Raw genomic sequence first — 26,481 nt, forward strand, 5'->3', positions numbered from 1 at the left:
CTTATTCCTAACCGAAACAACAACAGCCAGGAAGTATTAAATTTCACGTAATAAAAATTAATTTCATAAACTGAAAAATCGATAATTTTTAAATCCGATAGTAGCTGATCAAATTAATTGCTATAAGTCGATAGGACTAAAACCATGTTACATAATCTGTGAATTTCAGTAATATCCTTGCCCGGTTTTATCCTTTCTGCAGACTTTCCTCTTGTTTCCGTCTAGTTCCTGTCTGTTTTGAAACTCCGATCGGGTGGTGGGGATTCGTGGGTGACAAACCGGTTTTTGGGTGAAGTATATTTTCTAGATCTGTTGCAGTATTCCGTAAGTATGAAAATAACTGTCTTCTGGGTTGTTATGCTGAGTAGTCTAAATAGAAGTTACCTATGTTGCGTGCCCTTCGCGCAACGCCCACTTTAACCGGTAAAAATCCCCTCCATCCTGGCATATTTCAAAAACATACATTGCGGTGCGTTACTTAAAGAGACGTATAATTGCTATCACGGTAACGTTTAATGATTGTCATATAGAAGGAAGTGATATGGCAACGTTAATATGCATGACATTTTAAGAGTGGGTGAGTTCCTTTTATTGGGTCTTTAATGAATCAATTCATGCACGTTCTATTCGTGAGTTGGCCGCATTTAGCTACAAAATTTACAGTGTCGAATGGGCTATAAACCCATACCGTAGCCACCGATTTGAAATGTCGCGATAACCGAAGGAACGGGCGGACCGCTTTTCAAGCAATAACAGCCGAGAACTTGCACGCGGTGAGCGTGTCTGCACACACTGCCTAATCACGTAATATTTTTAATTGTTTCTGTTAAATTAAATGGGGAAAAACTATTATTTTTTATCATGACTGCCCTTCTACTCGCATGTAGACCTAACAGAATTGAAAATATGGGATTATTTAATGCAACTCGTTATGATATACTTAAATTAATTGTGTATATGTATGATAAAAGTGAAGTTATTTTATTTAACGACGCTTATTCAGTAGCTCAAAATATATATAGTGTCGAATGAGAAGATAATAATGAATTTAAATGGATGTGGAAGGAAGCGTTCGTGGCCTAATTTAAGGCACTGCTTATTATTATTTTAAAAATGCAGACCGTGGGTCTTAGTAGGATTTGAGGTCCCTTGAGTCTGATGCCTTGTGCAGAAATGAAAGGCAGGTTTCAAAAAAGGATACATAAATAATGCACTGTTTTTGACTGGGTACGATATGCTGTTGTTTATGATAAAGCACCAAAGCACGAAGTTGAATTTAGTACATGGGATACATTATAAATAACTTCATCCACGGTACGCTTTGAACACGATAATGGATCCTTGTGTTTCAGTAAACGAAATTTGGAGACCAACCAGTAACTATGTTGTGCGATTATCTGATTCTATTTCAAGTCAGAAAACAGAAAAAGCCAGGCTTCCATTCCAACATCCGTCATATGTTATCTTTCCTTGAGTTAACATAAGTTTGTTCTTGAGGGACTGTCATTATTTCTGGACTGATATTTATGTTAAAATAGAGACAGTGGGACGGCTGCTTGTTGACGTTTGTGGTGAATGTTCGGAAGCCTTTTTAATTTATCCTCTCTCGTTCTTTCATTGGTTTCTTCAACTATGTCATAATCTAAAGTCAATATTGCCGATATGTCAGTGAATTTATATGGTGAAAAAGGTCGGATTTGATTGTTTTAATACAGGACAGGTTCGATTTAAAAATATACGGAAATATAATTTTACGCTTTGTTTCACGTGGGCGTAAATTTGATATTTATCTTCCTGCCGTGCAAAGTCCTGTTTTTATGTAGGATTTGAGGTCCTCATTGCTGTGAGTTTGGAGAGGGCTGTCTTCTGTGTTGTTGCGCCCTGATGATGGATGCAGCAAGGGCCTCTGAAACGTCGGTGAACATCTACCAGACTACACGGCGCAACAACCCAGAAGACACCCATCAACCTGTTTTTTGCTAATCATTTTCACGTTCGATTTCATACCCCAAATTATTGGGGGTTTTACTTTGACGAAAGAAAGGATTTAATTTGTTTGTGAACAGAATGCTCAGGGGAATTATACAACCCAAGAAGAAGTTACATAAGGATGGAGGAAATTATATGAGGCGTTAAGAGTTTGTACATTTTGTGAGATGGTCTTCATTTGATCAAGTCAAGGAGGATGAAGAAATGGCTCACATTGGAGATATTACATACATACATACAAAGTTCTGAGAAATATTTTTTGTGACCAGTTGGATGGTTTAGGAATAGGTAGGGGAATAATTTTAAATTGAGATTGGGAGAGGTGGATTAAATCTGGCTCAGAACTGGGTCCAGTAGCTGGCTTATGAGGGTTCCATAAACACGGAAATATTTTAACCACCTTAGTAATTGTATCTAGATTTAAAGGAATATCCTTCATCACAGAGTTAGTTAATTGATTAGTTTGTGATTGATATGGTAGTTGGTTGCTCAGTGAGATGGTAAAATACACAATCATTTAGTTTATTTATTTAATTATTTTATTGGTTGTTTAGTTGTTTAGTTAGTAATAACATTTAAACAGCGTAGTTTATGATGTTTGTTTATGGTTTTCCTCCGCTTACTTTCTGAGTGTGAAGTATCCGGGCTCGCCAACAATTAGATTAGGCATGTCAGTGATGCGGAGTTGTGTGAGAGCGTGGCTTGCCTATCGTGTCGTATAAATGGGTAGTCTTCGCTTTGCAGCATCGCACGTGGAGTTTGGAATGAGTTGGTGACACGCTGTAGCTTCGCAAGGGAAGGCAAGGAACTCGCATTTAGGGCACATACCTGTCCTCACATGCCCCAAGTGGCGTGATGGATTACATTTTACCACGTTTGTATTAAAAAAGTTCAAAACATGACATACCTTTATATCAACAGATATGCGATGGAGGATTTGTGCTACAGCAGTTCATATTAATATTTTCACAAGGCAACTCAACTTAGGTCATTTATAAGTTATGAATTTGGATTTTGTTCATATTTCTGCTTTTACTTCGTAAAAATATGCTCTGGTCAGGTTTTTTTCATTGATAAAGCAGAACACAAGTGTTAATATTTCAGTGGCGAAAGTGGATTTTTAAGCTTTTATTTTTAGTTTAATCAATAGGTAACCTGTGGTTGTCAAACATACCTGTTCATAAAGATGACAGCGTTCCATAAAATGTATTCCATGCATTGGTGGTCTTTCTTCCGATACTAATGTGTATTTGGCATGAAATAATGGAAAAAAAAAGTTATAAAATGGTGTGTACCTTTGTTAGGTTAGCGTGCTCGCCACTGGACTCAAGGTTCACGGGTTCAAACCCGACCGAGGTCGATGGATTTTTAAGGGTGATAAAAATCCGTATCACAACTTCCTTCGGAGGGGAAGTAAAGCTGGCGGTCCCATGTCGTAGATTTACGACATGTAAAAAACCTTACGAGCATGAACGAGATGTTTCGTATGGTTATGCGATCGATTTGCTGATCTTCCGCCATTTTGCCATTATCTTTTCAAGTTACCCTAAACACCTTTATTTCCAAAGCGTTTTTCTGCTGTCATTTAACTCCCGTGAAGTTATATTTATTTATTTGTGGTTTATTTAACGACAATGATATTAGTTCATGCTGTATGCCTACATGGTCGAATGATGTGATGATTAATGCAAAATGAATTGGAGTGGAAATGAAAGAAATCGGTCCGAACCTAATTTAAGGCACTATTCCAGGCTTTGAGTAAAGGGACAGTTGAAAACCACGAAAAATATCAGTCAGGAAAGCCATTTTCCAAGCCAATTTTAAACCTGAGACATCCCGGAGCAGAAGTATACAAAGTCATTAGTGGATGAAATTCTATTTATATACAGTTCAGGCCTGCCTAATATTCCAAGTACCTTGGGTCATCAGATGTTTTAGTGAAAACATTGTATACTTTTATATAACAAATACACTTTTAATATTATAGAAACTGTTTATGAAATTGCCCTACTGAAATACACTGGCTAATACCACAATTAATGTGCGGCTCTGATAAACAAGGCAATGACTGGAAATCAAGAACTGCGAATTACCAATCGAGTGAATAATTATTAACTGAACAGTGGTAAAATCTGGGAGAAGGGATGACTTTGTTGATGTGCTAAGGTACAAGTTGAGGACCGAGTTCGATTACCGGCAGAGGTACGCGTATCTCTGTTTGACACGCTAGGTACAAGAGATGCGTGTGTGGAATCGAACACTGACCTTACTTAGTGCCCAATTTAGAACTTTACCCATTGCACATACGTTTGTGGCGTGATGTCCAATATTATTAATCACAGCAAATAACTTACCGCTTCCTTTATACTAATCCTGTACCGTAGAGTTAGTTAGTTATATGTACACTTAATTAGACAGTTACCATTCGTTTCCAAGTTATGTTCCCCAGGGGTATTCAATCTTTTCATTCACAGGGGACTACGTTGGCTATTCATATCTTCGCAGAGGGCCGCACTAAGAAATAACAATGTCGTGGACAGTATTAACTTGAAAAGAGCGTATTTGTTCAAACAATTCAGTTTATTGAAAAAAACATTGTTTGCTTCCAAATATTTTGATTTGAAGTTGTTATTAATTTTACAAAATTTGTTATTAACCACAATAATTTTCATATTCTTGTGTTAAATTTCGTATGATTTGAACAACGGGACAATGTAAGTTTTCGCAGTAACACGATTTTAACGTTTTTTTTCTACATCTAGAACATTTTTAAATTCTTTTTATTTGCGAGTGTTTGTTCTTACGCTTCGGTGTTGTGCATACATTTGTATCAGTATTCTCCTCAGCAGTAGTAAATGTCTGTCATTCTCTCACTGTCGAAATCCCAAATCATTTGACCGTCCGCATAGAAAGGCTGCTCACCTTTAATGTAACCGATTGGAAGACCCGGACTCCGCCGCGAGGTTTTGCCATGTGAGGGGAAATGCCAGGCAAAACAAAATTGGTCTGTGGAGGTCAGGTTCTGTTAAACGATCCCGCAGGTCGGTTTAGAGGTAAAAATTACCTAAGCACCATCTCCCTCAAGGCCCACGACGAGAATGGATGTGTGGAACAAGCTGAGTTAATTTCAACGCAATTTCGCTGTTCTGGTTGGGCGATAACTTTGACCGTAAAGACAAATAATTTGAATGAAACAACTTTGTGAAGCGTGAACCTTGTTACAGACAAATCAGAACGTATATAGAACGCAAGTTCTATACACAAAATCACAGTTGTAAACATAATCTAAGAGACCAGAGTTCGTCAGCGTAGTTTAGAACGCAGTAATGAAAACACAAGAGTGGCTTATGTGTTCTGTAACTCAAATGGAATGGACCTACGTTCTTTTGTTATTTTACTTCTACTTCATTGGACTTGTGTTAATTTATGATGGAAATCAAATGCTGTGAAGGTAATCACACTAAAGTAGTCAAACTACAAAATATCACGAAAACATTTTCTTGTCTTTCGCGAAATATTTTGTGTGTCAGAAAATGTTTCAAATACAAATTGCAGGTCTTAATTAGATCTGTATTTTTCGTCAAGTGTAATTTTGTACGACGAAATGTTTTTGAGAAAAAATATGTATTTAGGCTTCAAGTTGAATAGGGTTTGTATTACGGAATAATCTAAATTAAATTATTTTTACAACTTTTAGCACAGACTGCAGGTATCAGATTTGATCGTATTTTCGGAAAATAACGCGAAGGCTGACGGACAGACAATGCCCTTCCTAAATCCGTTTGGTTTGTGTGAAGAGCACGTAAACATCCGATGTTTTTAACGGGAATCGAAATTTGCTGATGGACACTGCTCATAGAGCGATAATCACTTTAGCAATACCAATATATAAGTGATATTCCAAATAGACAGGAGTTTCCTTCCAGTTATTATAGCAAGCTAGAATTTCCTATGTTTTTGACTATATATCCGTGATAGATTTCCTTCATGTTACTGTGTACTTATTATACTACATGGTGCAATGAATTAACCCTTTCAAATCTAGTTCTGAAGACGCGTGTATTTCCTACAACAGTAAAAGCCCTTTGATCACCTTATCATCCAGTCATGTCTCAAAATTAATTCTAATGCAGAAATATTTAATTAATTTAGGTAATTTTTGTAATCAAAATACTAACTGTAGTCATAAACACACAAAAAGTATTTCTGTAAGATTTTCGTTTAAGACGTTATTCTTTGTGGATGTTTCAAACAACTGGCTCCGCTACGCGGACCTCAAGAGGCATGTAGATGTGATGGTTGGCGTTTCTGCAGTTCACTTTGTTTCGTTCTTGTCCGATTTCAGTTTCTTTCATTTCAGTGCTTTCAAATTATTCACTGCGATCAATACAACGAATGCGAAATGTCCTACAGTAGAAACAAAAACGCCAGGAAAGCAATTAAAGTAATTGAGTCGTGATTAATTAATGAGAGTCATTATGCTGAGCCACGTAATATCTCGTAAAATAATGTCGCTACGTATTCAGTGGAAGAAAGGTGTTAGTAACTGGCACGTAAGGGTGCAGCTGATTTTTACTTTTAAGTATTGAACGTCAACAGGCGAAATCATATTTTTAAGATACCTTCTGACTGTAATTAGAAGATAACTCACAGCTCATATTGCTTTGTTCCTTATTTTAAAACCCAGTCGAAGAAGCAAATGTATTACCAACTGTTTGGTGTATAATTAACAACAGTTTATAAACTGATATCCTGGCAGAGTTTTTTCCTAGTTTTCTTCAGTTCTTCTAGGAAAATTTCTGTATGGTACTTAAAGACACTCATCTTATATAATGTCTAATTCATTATTCATTCCCTATGGTTAGCCTTCTGAGTTGGGATGCCATTTGGTCTTGTCGATGGTTTGATATGTACTCAACTACACGTCCACACTGCGTCATAACGCCGAAGACCAACATGGACAATTTTATAGCCGCGAGAACCTCATAACTCGTTATCCAGTAATTAGAGCTATTTCCATCGCACTCTAGTGGATCACAAGTAAAAATAAATTGAACATTAGTCTTGTGGAGAATAATAGTTGCTACATTTAAATTCATATGTATGTGTAATTTATTTTGTTGTCATTTATTTAACGACGCTTTGATGAATGTTGAATTCTATAGCATATAGCAAAGAAGAAGCCAGGATGTTATTTAAGGTACTATCGTAGCATTTGCTTGCAGGGACAGAGTAAAACAGCTGTAAACCTTAATCAGTGTAGCCAACCTAGGACCAAGATTTTCAACCGCGATCCCTAAAATAAAAATAACAACTGGCCACGACGCCGCGATGCTCATTGCACGCAGTTCATAAGTTTTCAACAAAGTTACACTCTAATTCTCGTTGTTCAGCATATTAATATAGACAGAAATTGTACATTATACATCTGACGAAATCGCTGATACTTTTTCTGTTCGGTGCTTTCACGAATTTATTTGATTTTGATAGTACGTTCATGGAAATTATGCGTAGTTAGGCAGCACAAATTCATACAAGCTAGAAATTAATAGAATTGACTTTAAATCGTATCCGTCTAATAGATTCATTTTATATCCGCTAGACACTTGCCTAGCATAATCACAAGGAACTAAGCAGTAGAAGCATACACATAGAATGCTAACACGCGTGACATTTAAAGGTTCTGTATTCATTTGCAAATGGAGCGCCAGGTACAAAACTGACAATGAATATAGCCCTTCCACCGATTAAGTTAAGTATTTAATTCTTATAGAACACAAACTTGACGAACAGATAAATAAAATTCAGGGTTTAAATGAGTGAATAGCTAAGACAGCATATGATATTTAGGTTTATAGTTTAAACTAGGACACCGACAAGGTCATTGCTCGGAAACTGTATTTTGCTTGTACGCAAGACCATTGTAATTCTCGTCGTAGTCTGATGTCCATTCAGTTGTTGAAATTACTACAATTATTAAGTGGTATGAGCACTGTACTTACAAGACAAACCTCTCGTCTCTCGTCCGCAGTACTCCCGTCCTCTGAGGCTTATTCTGTGCAGCCTAAAATACTAACTGGATAACGACTTCAGTTTAACATTGTTTCTCGTCGTTTAAACCAATACGCAAATTTGTACAATTTTTAAGTGTGGAGATTCTAGTCCATGTGAGCTTACTCAAATGACACTTTACTGTGCTGGGCTTTACATTTAGTCTTAGTTTAAACTTAAATCATTCAGGGTTCATTTTATGCTGTATAACGTGAGAATATTTGAAGATTTCCGTCTTCTGGGTTGTTGCGCTGTGTAGTCCGGTCGATGTTAACCAACATTTCAGAGGTCATGATGACGGAGGCAGTATGACCTCTGAAACGTTGGTTAACATCGACCAGACTACACAGCGCAACAACCCAGAAGACGGAAATCTTCATACTCACCGCTGTGAGAACCTCAAGTCTTACGTGATAATATTGCCTCTTTTCTGAATTTATAACCATAGTACTGTTCCATTTCAATTCAATTTAATTCAGTTTAGACCAACATTAACAGTTTGAAGTCAGTTTCTTCTAAATAATACGAGGCGCGTCCACAAAGTAAGTTTCCCACTCGTCCCACAGCTAGCAAACCTTATATTGCGCGAAGCGACTGTGCGTACGTGATAGAGCAATGACGTAGCATGGCGCATGCACTAACGGTACTTCCCGCGTTCTCACAGTAGCATCGTTGCAGCTGTTGAAGATGGAGGTTCTTATTCCAGCTCCAGCCGACTGTGAAGTGCGGTCAGTGATAACGCTAGGCCGCACACGGCTCGACGGACAGCAAGTCTCCTGCAGGAGTTCAGCTGGGAGGTGTTTAATCATTCACCCTACAGCCCGGACCTCGCTCCCAGTGATTTCCATCTTTTCCTACACCTCAAAAAATTCCTGTCCGGTCAGCGTCAGCGTTTTGAGAATGACAGAGAGGCGGAGATGGTTGTCACACAGTGGTTCCAATCCCAGGCGGCAGACTTCTACGACACAGGTATTCAAAAGTTGGTCCCACGGTATGACAAATGTCTCAATTCCGGTGGCGAATATGTTGAAAAATAGCTGGACACTTGCTGTATCTGTTGCAATAAATATTTCCATGAAATTGTGTTTTGTTTCAGTAAACGGCCCCAGGGAAACGTACTTTGTGGACGAGCCTCGTATTTACCTCAAAGAAAACAGTAATTCCCCATTACAAAAATCAGTTCTTTAATGCTGATTAAGGAAATAATTCCTGTTTATGCTCCTATACAGGAACCATAAATACCAAATGCACAGTTACTGATTTTTAAGGCAGGAGGTACGTATAGTTCCCACTGATCTTTAAAGGGTTATTTAATTTCACACTTTTTCAGTTAATGACGTCATACAGCAGTCATTTGAAACCTGATGACCACTCATTTTTTAAAGAATTCCAGTCTTTTATGGAATCAGAAGGTTAATTATCATTGTCACCATACCTTGGCCTGAGACAGTTAAATTTATTCCACACCAAAAAATCCTACAGAAGGTTTCTTTCTTTCAGGCTGCCGGATCAAAACGTTGCATAGACCCACATTTCTAATTTCTATCATTCTACACACGCATCCTATCGTCCTTGGTTTTATCACCCTAAAGCTATTAGGTGACGAGTTATTTCCTCCATATTCCTGTATTTCGATATTTGGCAGGCTGAGAAAAATAATGTTTGACTAGGAGAATGTAATCAGAGCAATTTGAATTATGTGTCACAAGCTTTAACGCTCATTCGTGTGTGAGATGTCTTCTTTTGATTGTTATTTAATATTTAAATGTAATTACTACTACTGTGAAGCGAGAAATATTCAGCTGTTAAGATTGATGGAAAAGGTGCTTTACTGATCTAAAACAAAATGTAGGCTGCTTAGGGCTTCTGTTCGTAAGAAAGATACTTTGTAGATAATATAAAGCGGGTTGATCTGTGAGGATATTTGGTATATAATTAACTTCTTATAATTACATCAGCATGTCAGACGAGATGCAATTTATGTTAAGAAACACATTATGAATTTAATGGCGTCGATAAGTTAATGGTAAACATTTCACTGTCTGGCGATAATGGATCATTTTTTAAGCACTGGAATTTTGTAGGGAAACCACAACAGTCCTTGAGCGGAGATCTTGATGGATAAATGTTTCTACCAGCGTTTGGTTGCGGTTAGCAAGTTGTTGGAATGCGCATGGCACCTGACATTGGTAAGTGTGCGGGTGTCAGAGTTATGGAATAAATGTCATAGTCCATTCGGAAACTTATGACGTAGGCTAGCGGGAAACAAATACCACATTTGTGATTTGGAGGCCCGTTTTCGGTTTGCTTGTTAGAATATAACTAGCTTGGACTTGTCTTTGTAAGCTAATGTCCGTATTTTGTATGGAACTATAGGTTTGTTTGATCTTGTGTTTTTATGGCCCCTTAATGGCATATATTTTAAACCAGTATGCGTTCTTTTTAAATTAAATTTCAACATATCAAAACTGCAGGCCGCCTTGCCTTTGGTTTTTTCTTCAGTTTACTGATTTAAATACTAAATCATACAAACATAGTGGTCGTAGAAATATCTGAAGCAGATTACACCTTAGTGTCGAATAATTTAGGGTCCCTAAATATTGTGTGCGTATGCATTTTAGAAAATTAATGTACCAGCATTTTTAAAGGATAAATTTGTCCGTACAATAAAAAATATGGTGGCTGTACGAATTCTATAGCCTGTTTCATTTTGTTTTTCGCCTATCATCAAGGGATAAATAGAACTAAGCATATGAATCTCTGTTTGAAGATTACAGACAGACGTACTTTTCTGCATTAAAATTCATTTTATGATAACAATTAAAATATGGCGACGATGACAAACCTTTTGGTTATATTAGATATAACGAATTCTGACGAACAGACAGGTGTGCAGATATGTACAAGGCGCTCCAAAAAGGGATATTCGCATTGAATGAATGAAATAAAGAAATTTTAATAAACTATATCATTACATACGTTAATAGTGATACTCAGTAAATTTAGCGTATCTAATGTAGGTGTTTGAAATGACCCTCGTTAGCTTCGTGGCGGCGAGCAATTGACTGACACGCGCCCACGAAAGTTGCTTCTGTGTTTACATCTTTTAGGGACACGTGTAATTTTTAATGCATAGTTTTTGCTAGTCTTAGCATAAAAATTAAAGCATACAGTGAAAAATTAGCGCAGTAAGCTCGCCCCGCATAGACGGTTACCCATTCTTTTCTAATATTTAAATATAAACAATGAAAATATATTTGTTTTTATTGCTTAGAGACTGTGTTCTGGACCTAGCTCAGTGTATGACACAGAGGCAATTATGCATAGGGAATGGACGAACACCAACTATTACGAAATGCGTGTCAGGACGCGGATTCCGCGAAAGAATCTACAAAAGGAAATAATTATAAATATGCTACAGCCTAAATCAAGTTATTCCCGTTTAGGCCTATACAAGATTTGTGTTTCGCCATCCGTTTACTGTCGTTCATATATTTGTTGCAGATCTGCTTATTTATGGAATTATATGTTCACAAGCAATGTTTTTTTCATAATATGATAAACATCGCTTTCAGATTGACCCAGTTTTTTTTACGTTCTGAAGTAGCAGTGACAGTTGAATGCGTCATACTTCTGCCTGCTGTCCGCAAATACAAGTGGCTTACTGTTAACAGCATTTGAATTCGATTGCACGGTAACAAAATACGATAATATACAACAAAAGGATATAGCATAAATTGAAAATGTTTCTCTTTTTTTTGCGACGTTATCGTATAGAATTCCAAGTTATCGATCTGACTTTTCTATAGAAACATGCTCACCGTGTTCTTATAAAACTAACTCCAGTGTAGTTCTTTCATCTGTTGCCTTTTTTTATAAACACAAAATAGTAAAAACGGGAAAGGCGTGTCGCAATAATGTCAACACTTTGTGCCTATGAACCATGAATCTCTTCCGCCCCCCCCCCCCCACACACACACGAGAGAGAGAGGGAGAGGGAGTGGGCTCTTGCTACAGAAACGGACCGACAACTCATGTAGTCGATATACAAGAAACCAGTCGTCGGTTTCTGGCTCTTTATATACGAGGTAGGTCGTCACTTCTTACATTTAACGTTTCTTTTAATTTATAATAGTTGTTTGGAAGCTTCTAAGTAGGAACCCCAGCCCATTGCATATATATTACCAGTGTTTCCAATAAGACATTGTTCTGCGCAATATAATAGGGATCTGCCTCTAGTGTCTACTGTAATGGTGGATGCTGATGTTTGATTGAGGATTCATTGAACATCACCAGACTTCTGTTCTTTCATTTCTTCTAACGATCCACTGTGTAGTTTAAAGCAAACCTGTGGTGCAGCTTGCATAGCCCTCGACAAAGTCTAGAACATGACAGTTTGGTTTAAACGCTCAAAGACCAATCCATTACAAGGTACACTCCGTGGCCGCTCGAGCTATGGGTGTGCATCTGAAGAAGTGATGAACAGTAAACTCTTGCTAATGTAGCTAAAAGCGCGCTGACTGACCTCTTTGAAGTAGATTTAAGGACTGTGCTTTATGGTTTAGAATATCGGTGACCGAATGTAGGAGATTAGACCCATTTCAAAGAGCGACTTATTCACTGTCTCGAACCAAAGCGTTTTATCTGAACGTAGGGTTTGTCGGTTTTTAAAAACCGGTTTTTTGGATAAATTTGTAAAATTCGAAAACCGGTTTTTAAAATGTAAAAAAAACCGGTTTTGATACTAGAATTAATATTTAAAAATTAATTAATTAAAAACGTTAACATTTTGACTTGAAATCGCCTTGGGCACATGCATATTGTAGTAAAACTAATGTTCATGAGTCAGGCTGAAATTAGTTCCAAATTATTAAATGGTTTAGAAGTACGAATTCAAGAAAGAAGACAAGTTTGATTGGTAACCCTTTTGCTATATTTGCAAAATCCATAAAACATTTCAACAAAGAAATTTAGTGTATTTCCACTAGCTTCAAAACTCGATATTATTAAGTTATCTGGAAAAATATTGTCTAGAATATATCCAAATTCTTGTATGGAAACATATTCCGATGATGAATATATTGGAGACGGAGAAACTATTAATCAGGGAAATGCTCTAAAAGAAGCTATGGAAAAATCAATTCATAGGTTTCTTGAGGAACCTGAAGAAATAATATCAAATCCAAAGACATTGAAGGCCGAATTTTCAGTATTTGAGGCAAGCAATAAAAGAACAAAGAATTTAGATTTATTATTTGATGCCCTGAAAACGATAAAACCAAGTTCACTAGCCAGTGAGAGAGTATTTTCTATTTCAGGCAATTTTGTATCTAGAATAAGAACAAGATTAAGCAATCGTTCAGTGGGCATTTTATGTTTTTTGAAATCACATTTCCTGAAGAAAAATACTGAATGAAATAAAAATTTATAATTTATATTTTGTACGGATTTTAGTTAATTTATTTTTTATTTGGTTTTGTATGTAGTATATTTTATTTTGTTATATTTTGGTAGTTCCATAAATATTATGTAAATTGAATCTTTTTAAAATAAGTATAAATATTTTTTTACTATTTTAATTATATTTTGGGTTTTTTGTAAAAATTCGAAAATTGTTTTTTTGGAAATACTGGGATTCGAAAACCGGTTTTTTCAAAAGTCGGTTTTTACATAAACCCTATCTGAACGTTATTGTAAGCATATTTGCATTACTTTACATAGATTTGATTTAAGACATTTTGTTGCTTAGTTAATTCTGGTTATATATAGGCCATATAATTTTTACCCATGGATTGCACAATTTTGTGACAGAATTAGGTAAACCGTGGCATGAATCCTTACACTCTGAAATTAATGAAGTCATCCCTTTTATTGCTATCCAGACGCTTCGAAATTCCTGCTGTGATCCCACAAATATCGCTTATACACCTGATTTTCTGTAAGCATGAAACAACCAGAGAACGCATCAACTGTTTTAATAAAATACTATATCGGAAAGGTTTACGTCTGTTGATACACATTAATTTTTGTTAAAATCGGATAGAAATAACAAAAAATTCACACCAAAATCTGGGAGCCAAAGTGACGGGTCGGGGATTCTTCAGTATAACTTAGTGAAAATGGCTGGTATGGTTACCTTACTTAATGGTCATAGTTCGAATCCAGCTAAAATGCCAGAATTGTTCCACTGTGCTTATGTCTCTTGATTTGTTATCATTTAAAGTTGCTATTACTTAATCCGTAAAGTAAAGTAAAGTTTGTCCCGCTACGTGCAATACAGGCGCTTGGGATGAGTGGAGGTATAGCTCCTCTCTTTCTTGACCTCGGCACTATATGGGAGTGAGTGGTCAGTATCACTCCCCGGCCGGCTTTACCCCCGGGAAAAGACCCCGTTTCTCATTTTAGAGGAGGCTGGGTGGGCCCCAGAGCCGGTCTATATTTTTACAAATTAGTATGTAACACACCGGATTATAAAGCCGGAACAAAAAGGCTAAGGACTTTTCAGTTTAAGTCTGTGCAAACACTCAAGCTAAAAAATACCGTACAATCTAGGAATTCACATTATCAAGAAATTAAATTTCCGAAAACGAAGACCGTTTAGATCCAGCTCTGGAATTTACAGTTGAACGTTTATAATTAAGGCATAATGACTTTAGAAAGACAAATACACATTTCGTGTGAGAGAAGCTTCCGGTTTGACAGGTAGTAAATTGAAATATCTTTCACTATTAAGTATAATTTATCTACACGACTTTGTATACGGGAGGTTCTCTTTGTGTGAGCTTAATTTAAAAAAAAGTGTTAAACGAATCGCTTTGAAGTCGACAGCTGCCTGTGAGCTGTGTTACTGGACTCTGTTCATGCATTTCAACGACAGAGTAGAGTGGGTAGCTGTTACGTTTTGGACTTATTCTTGGGAGGTAAATGGTTCTGATTTCGTCCGGGTTATACGTTATTTTCAGGGATGTTTTTGGTGGATTTTCTCAGTCTGCACTTGCGAATGTCCGGGATATAACTTTCGAACAATACAGTAAAGAACAAAACAAATTCTTGTGTTCTACCATCTAAACTCGTTGAACTATTTCTGCAATATCTTAAGCTGCTTTATTAGATAATCTCAAAATCAACCAAACGTTACATTTTCTGTATTTTTATATCGCAGATATTTTTAAAGTAATTCTTGAAAATTGTTGTAGAATGTAGTCGTGATTCAGTGTTTAATGTTATTTATTGAATTTCGTTCACCTGTGTAGTTGGAAGGATGATTGTGAAAAATTTGTCGTGGTATATTTTTCTTTAGGCCTGTTGGTACTAATAGAAACTTTTCAGTATAGCAAATGTCTGGGCTGAGATTTCAACCCGCGACTTACCAATTAGGAAGCAAAAGTGCGAACAACTTAACTTTAATGTTCGTTGAGTTAGCTTTGTGTATGCTTTAAGATGTATTCAGACTACTATGGCTTGTTACTACAAAGACTCGAGCTGATTCTTGTGTAGGTTCGCGCTGCTAAGAAAATGGCTCGTGAAACCGTCCACATTTACGGAAGCACACGATACGGAGCACAAGCCTTAGTGATCTGGACCGTCCATATAAGCATATGTAGAGATGTGCCATTTTGAAACTTCTTAAATATTTTATTTGTCGGCAGTAAATAATTAGTGAAAGAATAAATATCGGAAGACTTGCCGACTTGTTCTCGATACAGAAGCCCAGTCCCGATCACATAGTGATTTATATTACCACAATATGAGACACTCCAACACAGAGCGTCATACCCGCGTTACGAAATGCATTTGGAAGGAGAGACTTGTTGAAATTTTAATGAGGTGGAATCCGATTTTGAAAGGAGAAAACAACACGGCCCATAAGTACATCGCAAAGGAGCTGAGTGATTGATTGATTGATTGATACACTGTTTCCGTTCGTGACACCATCTTGCCAGTCTTTGAGACTACCTAAGACGAAGCCCCGACCAATCCAACTTATTTTATTTGGGATATTTGACGAAAAGTAACAGACATGCCGAAATAGAAGTTCGAGTACCAACTACAGACCGCGAATTGATTACTGAGTCTTTTGCCCCTTCTGGTCTGTTTTCAGTATTCTATAAGTAATGACATGTCTTAATGGTACCATGTTGGCATTGAGTCAGAACGTGTGTCCTTTCCAGTAATAACATTTAAATAGCCTGAAGAATTTTTTTGAGACTATGAGTGGACATCATTCAACTACAGTACACCGAATCTTTGTACTGCTTAAGTTTCGACTTCAGTTTCAAAATCAGTCGAATTGCTTTATTATATACATGATCTGTGTATAAGTAGGAATGAGTAATTTCTGTAAGCAGTTGTGGGACTTCTGATGATAGAAAAACACTGAAATTGCTACTATACTATCATTAGGTACGTTAGGTTGCTGTAGGTTTATGACGCGCAAACGAGGCATATCAGGACATATAGGGCATTGCTCGGAAATACCGGTCTACATAGGTAATAACGGGAAATTACGGGGCACATGACGACCTAACTTAAAACAACTTAACAAATATGCATCCTTAGCATCTGACCATTGTTCGTGGTCGTTTGATCATGCCAGTCACTAACCTAACTTAACCCGAAACAAGCTAACCTAACCTAACTTAACCTAACCTCATCCAAATCTACCATCTTAGAATCCGACCACTGGCCATTGCGCATTGCCGTCTGCGCATTCGAGTCACTATCCTAACGTAATAAAATCCCAACCAGCCTTTACCTAACCAAATCTTCCTTTGCAACTGATAATTGCGCAGGGTCGTTTGCGATGGTTTGATAAGGTTAGGTTAGTCTAAGCAAAGTTATCAGTTCCATGGCATGCCTGGCGTGGAAGTTTATGCCAGTTCATGCCTGGGCATGCATAGAAGCATTTAAGTACAGTTCCGTTCATTTTATAGGTCGCATGGGAAGAAGATAAATAGTGATCTTCATGTTCCAGCCGATTTATACCCAGCGAATTCGCCCGTGGTGTCGAGTGGAGAACAGAGTAGAAATGTCTAGCCTCAGAGCTAGTCGGGTGTGGGTTTGAAAAGATAAATATTGCTGCTCTTGCCCGGAATTGAATTCCTGTTTCCAAGTAGGCAACATCACTTTGCGTGTTGTCTAAGTGATAATGGTGGCGACTGTATCCGTTAGAAATTTAACCTCTTACATCCTACGCGTTGTGTTTTAGAACGCGAGTACAGGTACGAAACTTTTGTCCAGTAGGGATAGAAGCATACTTTTTCAGTGTAAAAGCTTGCTGTAAATCAATCTGTTGTGCCAATTATTGTTTCGGAAGTGAAAACTTAAAAGGATAATTATATGATTTATTGAAATTAAACTATTGCTGTATGATAGCATGAAGAGATGAAGTAGCAGGTCCATGGGACATGTATGTACATGAGGTTGTTAAATACATAGATTTTTTTTGTGAACCTCTTAAATGGAAGGGCCAATTGAGAACTGTAGGAATAAATATGAGACTGATATAAAAATTGGTCTTAAGTAATTATGGTGAAGGCGTGAGGAGTGGATTCAAGCGGCTAATTTGGAAGTCACTTCACACTATCACATTCAATTTTGTTATATTAATTTTAATATTATCTTACAATCCAGGCCTCTACGCCAAGGTCTTCGAACTACTTTATTTCCTTCAGGGCTCCGTACTAAAGCTTATTATGCAATGTTTATCGCCCTGTATATGCTGTTCGTCCCGTCCATCTCATCTTTAAGTTGATAATCTTGGTAATACTGCACGGCGAACAGTGAAAATGACGAAACTCCTCATTATGGACTTTCCACCGTGTTCTGTTACCTCATCTCTTTGGCTGAAGCATTCTTCTCAGGATCCTGTTCGTGATCTGATTTGTAGGGGAGGGAAATTCAAGCGACCTGAAGGTCTTTTCGTGGCCACTTGCCAACTGATTTAACTGTTATAATTTATTAGAGTCTTGGAAGAAGGACACGTGTTTTGTGCTGTCGGTTTCCTCTGTGATCTCGTTAATTTCTGTTTTATAGTTCAGCTATCTCACATTTCTTTCTGTAGTTCGCAGGAAAACGACATCACGTTGAGTGTGTGGGTGTAATAAACACAATATCATTTACTGCAGAAACAGGAACGACGAATAAAATATCAGCTTGGTCATATCATATAAAACTTACATTACAGGTATTTTGCCTAAGGAAAGGAAGTGACAAGAGAATGGAAAAATACACAACACGGAGCTTCATAACTTGTAAAGGGCGTTTATTAGGGCAAACAAGTAATGTTGGATTAAATGGGTGGAACATGTAGCAGGCACAGAAAGAAATAATGATCTGAACATTAAAAGTATTTTGCCTCGTATTACAGCAGCTGTCTTCTGCCTGCTGTAGCATAATGACGCATTGAGATCACTCCAAACCACACACAAAGTAGTTCTGAGTACTTCAACGCGATCGACTCAGATTCCAAGAACCTTCGAAATCTAGATTTGTATTTGCGCCCACAAATCATTCTAACCACTTTACGAGAAATGGGTTTTGGCTTTGGTTTTGATCTTGATCTTGTCGGTAGAGATTTACATAAATCGAAATATATTCTAGCATTCATGTTTCCTACTGTCTGCATCCTTGTTGCTGTTAATATAGGTTATACATGCAGAAATTTAATCAAAATTGTAGTTATGCCTATGTTTAATACACTTATCAGTACAAAATTTGGTATATTTCGCACCAGTAATTAGTCTTTGTTTCCAAACTGAAAACTAAATACAGAGTTTATGCAACCATCATGTTTTGTGTTCCAAAAATATTAGTCTTAAAGTTATCTATAACATTACAATTTTTTAAAGCTATAACTTCAGAAGCGTGTAGGATGAAATAATAGTCCCATGCTCTTAACTCAGAAGCTCACAGGATAGGATATTGAAGAATAAGACATCCATCGTTTGATTGAAAAGTAGAAGAAACAACACGGACATAACAAAAGCGTCTCTTTTCGTACTTACCACGCATGCTAGAGCAATTGAACGTGTAAGACTAATTACAACAAAAGTAATATTTCAGAGGGGTACTGTTTGTGTTACACAGATATTTCAAAGTACACTACATAACATAGGTCGTTGTTGCACCAATATGATCCTAGTTCACTTTTAGCAACAATGTGTTCCAACAATAACCTTGGTTTCTACTGTTTCCCAACGCTGTCTTTAGGTTGTTCTTGCACGGCTGTGGACCGATGTTCTCTTTTAGAAATAGTGTACAACTTGTACAAAACATTCCACTAAACTTCATTCTAATACTCTAATTAGGCCTACTAAGAATATAACTTAGTGCAACCATTTAACTACAAAAATAATCTGATTAATATTTAAAAACGCGGTACGTACCTCCTAGAAAACACGCCGTATCTCAGTGAGTTATCTTACGCGTTGTTGCGCCGTGCAGTCTTCATATTCTATGCGGTCAAAAGATTGCACAGTTCAACAACCCAGAAGATCAACATCTAACTTAATATCACAGAGCCGTAAAAACCCTTAGATACTGCAATTCCATATTCTCGTTATAAATGTCAGTATATAGTAAGGACCAGACTTCTTGCGTGTTCTATTTGCAGGGGTGAAGAGCAAGGTGATAAGCACTGCGCGCGCACCTCCACTCGTTCTACCTGGCCGTTCCGTGCACCGACCAGGCCGTGCCGAGTGCAACTATCCACAGCACTAGGGAGCTCAGCTAGCAAGCAATCTGGTCACTAGGTTTACTTTGTTTTAGATTCCTCGGGAATAGTTTTTCGAACGTAATTCCACAATATGAATAAAAAATAGTTATATATCAGTCCACACTTGCAAAGTGAAAGACTTTCCTCATGATTCTGATGTAATAAACGGCTAGAAAGCTAAGCTTCTAAAACCTGTTAAGAGTTATTAAATTGTAATACCAAATCTATGACACATATATTATAAGAGAGCTATATAAATTAAGGCTCTATGAATTGTGGTTTCTGCTTTGTTTGTGGACCGCGTGTGGAGACAAAGTACGATGTTTCCGGAGGGTCGCGCGCGAAATGTCAAAATTGTTACGCAGGAAAGGCAAACTTGCAGTAGCGGAGCTGAAAACTCACCAACGCCTGTTTTACAACCCCATAAAAGATGGCAGTGTAAATACGTCCTGTGTACTTTAACGGGATAATACTGTACATAGTAGGAGAAACGTAAAATCCAGAACAATGGGTGGATCCCGTACACCACCTAACCCGTTGCGCTGGTCGGTCTGGCAGTAGACTATAAACTGCAATTACCGATTTTTATGTACTGAATTTATTTGTTGTGGTGAACCGTAACTTGATGGTACGCAAGAAACTCGGGTTATTTGTTCGAGGAAAGTAAATGATGTCTTGGACATTCTGCCATCATAACTACAATTTATGTTATGTATTTTACTTATGATTATTGTCCTTGTATTCACGGGTCAGGCATTTCAATGGCTGTATAAGCCTAAAAACCATTTTAGTAGAAGCCATTGGTCTATTTCTTCTTATCCGTCATTGAGGTTTATCTTTTTTTATATATTCCTTTACATCTGTCTTGATCAAATTTGCCTTCTTAACCCCTCTTACTGCTGTGTATTAATTCTTTCAAGTATGTAACAACCTTAATATTTTTATACATTTCAATATTTATTTGTTTTCTTTAAAATCTCTGTAGCTGGCAGACTCTCTACTGTTACTTTTTAATCTAGTTTGTCTTCTCGCATTCGTGTCTCCTTACAGTATTTCACCGCTAAATGAATGTCGCAAAGTCCTTCTTGAGAAGCAAAGAATCGCTGTTAATCGTGGAAATGGAAAGATGGATTGGAAGTGTGGATGTTTAAGGTTGAGGGGGCAGTGAAATCGGCTTATTCTGATAGCAATAAAGAAGAGATTACGGCGAATGAGACGATCACAATTAACGTCTTAAATTGTTATTGGAGGAAACAGTTTTCTTGCACAAAGTCCAGAAGATCACAGACCCCGTCAGGTCTTTGTCGTCTTCGCTGCAATTTCTAAATATAAACATTCTTAATCACTCTAAGTGTCTGCAATGTTGCCGACTCTCACACAAGTGCGATGTGTCGCTAGTCGTAATCAGATCAACAGCCAAGGACGCCGAGATCATTTCAGAGACGTTGGCTGTATGTGGGAATCCCCAACACCAATATTTTGTTTGCAGGCATAACCCATATGTAGTGTTTGTAGGTCTAATTAATGTGACTTGCGTAACATGAGGTATAATCTCGAAGGTGGGGATATTATAGTTCTCTGTATGCAGAGCTGGGCAGGATTTTGTTACTTTAATATTGTCAGGTATAACTACCATACTGAAAAAGATGTGACACTGTTAATATTTTGTTATATATTAAGAAACGAGAGCAGTAACTGAAGCTGTTCTTTATATGCTCAGATTTTTAAGCTTCGTCTTTTATAGATAAATCATAAGCCTTTTCTGAACTATCCCTGTGATATCACATAATTTTGGTTTGCTCTGAGACGAATTTTTTTTTGGACTCCCTAATAGGCATTTTCTTCGAGGTGAATTTAATGGTTAAACCACGGAGAATGGACAGAAAATGTAGCACGCATGACGGATGTGAGTAATGAATACAAAATTCTGGCTGGTAAATCTGAAGGAAGTGACGATGTTGTAGTCGTGAAAGAAAATGGATGTACTGTTGAAATGAGTATTACAGAATAGGATGTGTGTGTGAGGAATATGTGGCTTTAGTAAAAACGATAATGAAACTTTAGGTTACGTGAAAAGCAAGATATTTCTTGACCGGATTAGCTACTGAAAGCTTCTCAAGGACAGTTCATGTTTTCAATACGTTGCCGTTGCGAAAACTAACTAAAATAACCAAATAATTAACTTATGTGTGTATGTCTTTCAGAGGATGATTTTGTACACAGAACTTTCTGAATTAACATGCACGATTATTTAAGAAGTAAAATATCGTAGGATTAAAGAGACAATCTGTTGAAATTACTGATTTGTTAGTTTAAATGAGATTTCTTCTGCCACACATACGTAACTTTTTTTAAAGTGGACTGCAATTTGAGTTTCTATACTCGGATTCAGTTGTCATTTTTAAGACGACCTGAAGTGTATGGTATTTTCAATTACCGCAGAATTCTGTGAAAGAGATTAAGCATATATATTAGATATAAGATATATAGATACAGATTAGAGATAAGCCTGAATATTATGAATCTAAGTAGGATTTTAGGTTTTCACGGCGGTGAGTCCGAAGATGGCTGTCTTCTGGGTTGTTGCGCCGTGTAGACAACCATCTGCATTCTAAATCTATTTACGTGGATGAAATGGCAGATAAGAAATTTGCCTACAACTGAAGTAGTACAGTAACAGCGAACTGATCTTTGTCAGTAATTTTACACAGCTTATATTATGTATTAATAAATTCTGCGGGTCGTTATAAATTTTCGTAAGTTTTTAGAGTTAAAATAAACATTAAAAGCTTCTAAACGATATCATAGGAACAAATTGGCTAAAGTTCTGTGGTTCTGGTTTCTGGTGTCAAAATATGAGAGACTTGCTTACGTAACAAAGCTAACAATAGCATAGTCTTTGGTCTGTTCGACCTCTATCGTAATAATACGTGTATGTACCACCTACTTAAACATATAGGAACTCTTCATGTTGCCCACACTGTGTTTGTTTGTGTGTGTGTGTGTTTATTTCATGTGATTATCAGAGTAAACAGCGATTATTTTCCTAGAAAGTATTGACTAATTTATTTTTGTAATAGAGAAGTGTTGTGTTTTATTTGAGGTAGGACCTGAAAGGTTTAATTACTGTTATTTAGATGAGCTTCGGATTTCAAAATTTTAATGCTGGTTGTGTAATGTAACATGCTGCTTTTGTGAAGGTCTGTCGTTTTAACCCTTCAAAGGATAATAGCGCAACATATACCACGTGTTATAAATGAAGTGAGTTTGTATTTTACCCACACCGTCTATTATTCGTTTTTTATATATTTATTTAACTAATCAACGGCACTTTTCAGTAGCTCAGGCTATATGGCTTTGTGAAAGGAAGTAAAATTTTAAATATAATTTAAATGACCGCCTTGCTTCAGAAGATTAACTGCCACGTAACTCTTAATAAGCATTCTGTCGTAAAACATGATAGACATGTACCACAGAATGATTTTAAAAATCATGTGCGCATGCACTGGAAGATTTTAAAAATATTTTAATTACCTAAGGTTCTTGTTGCTCGTACGACCAGTTCAGCTATCGTTATAGAACATGCATCTTTTGTGAAGGTTTTGTGTGTTGATAAGTTGTCTTAATAACGGTAACCAGTCGCCTGTAAATTTGACAGACGACAGAAACAGAAGGAGGCTATATAGTCCGTGTGAACCAACACAGAAGATTTTAAGCTGTATGCTATTTTTAATTACGTAAGCAAATATTTGATATGTCACTCAACTTCCTGTAGACGTGTGTTTACGTCTATCCTGTTTTCTAAAATATGCTATAATACAATGCAACGGACGTTCATAGTAAAATACCTGATGATGTCTTTTGGATGGAGGAAAGTGTGCGGATTATCTTTGCGCGGAGCACTTTTATTTGGAAATGAATGTAAACCAAGGTCGAGTGACCTACGTGCTAAAATATCCTCGTAAAATGTTTGCTAAACCACTTTTATTTTCGTCCACACAACAAATAATAAGCCTTTAATATAAAACATTTAATTACTAGTTTCGATGTCCATATGTTAACCATTAGGTCTATATGTAATTACTTAATTGTATGCATATCATTAAAAGTCATTTATAAATTAAATAATGCGTTGTTACATATGTCTGGGACTATGTACTATGATTGTTATAAAATGTAGTTAATAAGAACAGTACGTATGGTAAAGTACTTTTACATTAGATTATTTAATAGTTTGTAGTTAAGTTATTTAAGAAAATATATCTTAAATATATTATGTCGAATTATATGTGTAAATAAGTGGGCCTTGGGATATCCTAGAAGTCATAACATTATTTATACTGGTATGTGTTGTAAGAGATACTGTTTATGTTCATTGCTAGGGGAACGTCCATTTTGCATGTTCTATTATGCTTGTAGGTGCATATTTAAGTTATTCATAATAATAATCTTTCTAATATTAATACTTTGAATTCATTGTGTACACAGCCTAATGCCGATCTATAAGTCAGATCCTGCTGAAATGCAATCAAACCACAATACTAGGGTGTTTAAATAATAATTATTATTAAAATACCCTAGTATTGTGATTATAATAATTCAACTGGTTTACGTTGCTTGCCATTAATTCTTACCCATTACTCGTAGCTAACAATTGTCATGAACACCTCACTCTCCCCACTTCAAAAGCGAATGTCGCCTGTTAACATTGCTACAGATGGAAATGCTTTGGTTTCTTTTTTGAGTTAGAAATTTTTTAATGAATAGTGAATAAACACTGTGCTGCTGTTTCTGTTAGGCCCGATACTCGTATTTGACGTCATATGATTCTGCGAATCTGCATGCACGTTATTCTGGTACGTCTTATTTTTTGTTTGCTTATGTGCAGTATCTGTACAATGAATTCTAAGGGTATCCGGAAAGGATAGGTGTTTGTTTATGCATTGTTTTGTAACGTATGTAAGATGTCATGCAAGAGCCATGTGTCCTGTTGGTGTAGGTAAGATTAATTTCGTTCTCAGCTAGAGTATCGCTTCATTATAGTGGTCCTCATTGATGTCATACAAATTATTTTCACCAAACGTGAAGTTAGAATTATGGATTTATCTATATATTTCTTTAGCTCTAGAGGTAGACAGTGACTTCACTATCAGCCTGTACTGTTTTAAGTTTTTGAAGCTTATCTTTTATAAGATTTGTTTTATGGTAATTAGAAAATATTGTTCTGGTTAGGTACTGGAATAATAAAGCCAGCTCGACCTCGTTCGAACTTCATTTTCCAGATTTGACAACGCCACGTAGCACAAGTGTAAAAACTAGGGGGAGATGTGAGCGGAGGGAGGTCATATCTGTTGATTCCCAGAAACGAGTCTGTATAGTGTACAGCTTATAGCCTATCTTTTTAACACATGCAAATGGCATTACTTAAAAGTTTTAGCATGTAGAGTAGTAAAAGGGTGGTGAAGAGCTGTGTTGTTGGCGTAATGCAAATTGAGTGCCGAAAAGGGGATAGAAAGCGTTGATAGAGAAAAGTAAAAAAGAACGAAGTTTGGGTTTAAATGGCGCTAAGAAATTTATGAAGTGTTTATATTAATCAGCAATTAACATGTAATTGGAGAACATCTCGCGCAAGTGAGGGTTGAAGTTTGGGATTATTGCTTGACCAGATTGATAGCTACATACATAATCCCTTACTCAACACAAGCATGTTTTGTCGTTGACTAGAGGTAGAGCTTGTGTTAAAGTAATTAAGGTTTATGCAGCACCGTAACTTTATAGACAATTCGTTCTATGCAAACTGCAGTAGATTGTGATTTCTTGGTTATAAAGACGCTCTCCATCTGTATAAATTATGTAGAATCGAATTATAGAAAGATATCGAATGATAAATTTGCTGTTTTTAAGGTATTATTCAACATGTTTCTTTGAAGGCCTACAGGTGCTTGCTGTCTCCATCATCAGGGAGATGATTTATGTTCGAGTGTTTCACTTCTTGAGGTCAAATTCTTTGGAATGACTTGTTGAACAGCTGTCGACTCCTTGAATTGTGAAATCACATAAACATTATTCATACCTATGCTACTGTTGCTAATAGAAATTACTATTACTCTTAGTAACTATTTAGCTCATCTAATATTATATTTTAACTAATTTTTAATTTTAGCCCAGTCAGTATAGTGACTAGCTACGGGCTGGACGACCGGGGTTCGATCCCCGACGGGGGCAAAGGATTTTTCCTCTAGCCTCTGCGTCCAGACCGGCTCTGGGGCCCACCTAGCCTCCTCTACAATGGGTACCGGGGTCCTTTCTCGGGGGTAAAGCCGGCCGGGGCGTGATGCTGACCACTCACCCCCATCTATTGCCGAGGTCAAGGAAGAGAGGAGCTATACCTTTACTCACCCCAAACGCCTACATGGCGTATAGTGAGACAAACTTTACTTTACTTTACTTTATTTCTAATGTTGAAATTTAAGAGAAACGTAATAGCTAATACGCTAGTAAATCCAATACATGGGGATTTCAAAAGTTTTAGGACGAAATTTACTTATAATAACTTTAAATATTGCAATAACGTTAATTATGGTTACCATGTGGGCGTGGCACAGATTTATACGAGAAATGTATGGCGGATGTTTAAGTAAAAACTTGTAAGCCTGTTAAATATCATCATAAAGAAGATGTCTGATTTCAAAAACCATACAAGGAATCAGTGTACTAGTTATATT

The 26,481-nt window shown here is 36.8% G+C and overlaps 1 protein-coding gene across 12 annotated transcripts in view; it reads left to right on the forward strand.

The window, feature by feature from the left end:
- Positions 1-26,481, forward strand: part of LOC110828488 (uncharacterized) — a 727,302-nt gene that overhangs the window by 175,531 nt on the left and 525,290 nt on the right. Inside the window, exon 1 of one of the 12 annotated variants that reach the window (XM_087346530.1) lies at positions 12,067-12,128. The exons of the other annotated variants lie outside the window; for them this stretch is intronic. The gene's annotated coding sequence lies outside the window, so the exon portion shown is untranslated. Of the gene's footprint in view, positions 1-12,066; positions 12,129-26,481 lie in introns of those variants that run through there. 12 annotated transcript variants of the gene reach the window in all.

Source organism: Zootermopsis nevadensis, unplaced genomic scaffold (assembly GCF_977971745.1).
Source record: "Zootermopsis nevadensis isolate Lab colony 2312 unplaced genomic scaffold, Znev_1.0 Znev_ptg000010l, whole genome shotgun sequence".
NCBI lineage: Eukaryota > Metazoa > Arthropoda > Insecta > Blattodea > Termopsidae > Zootermopsis > Zootermopsis nevadensis.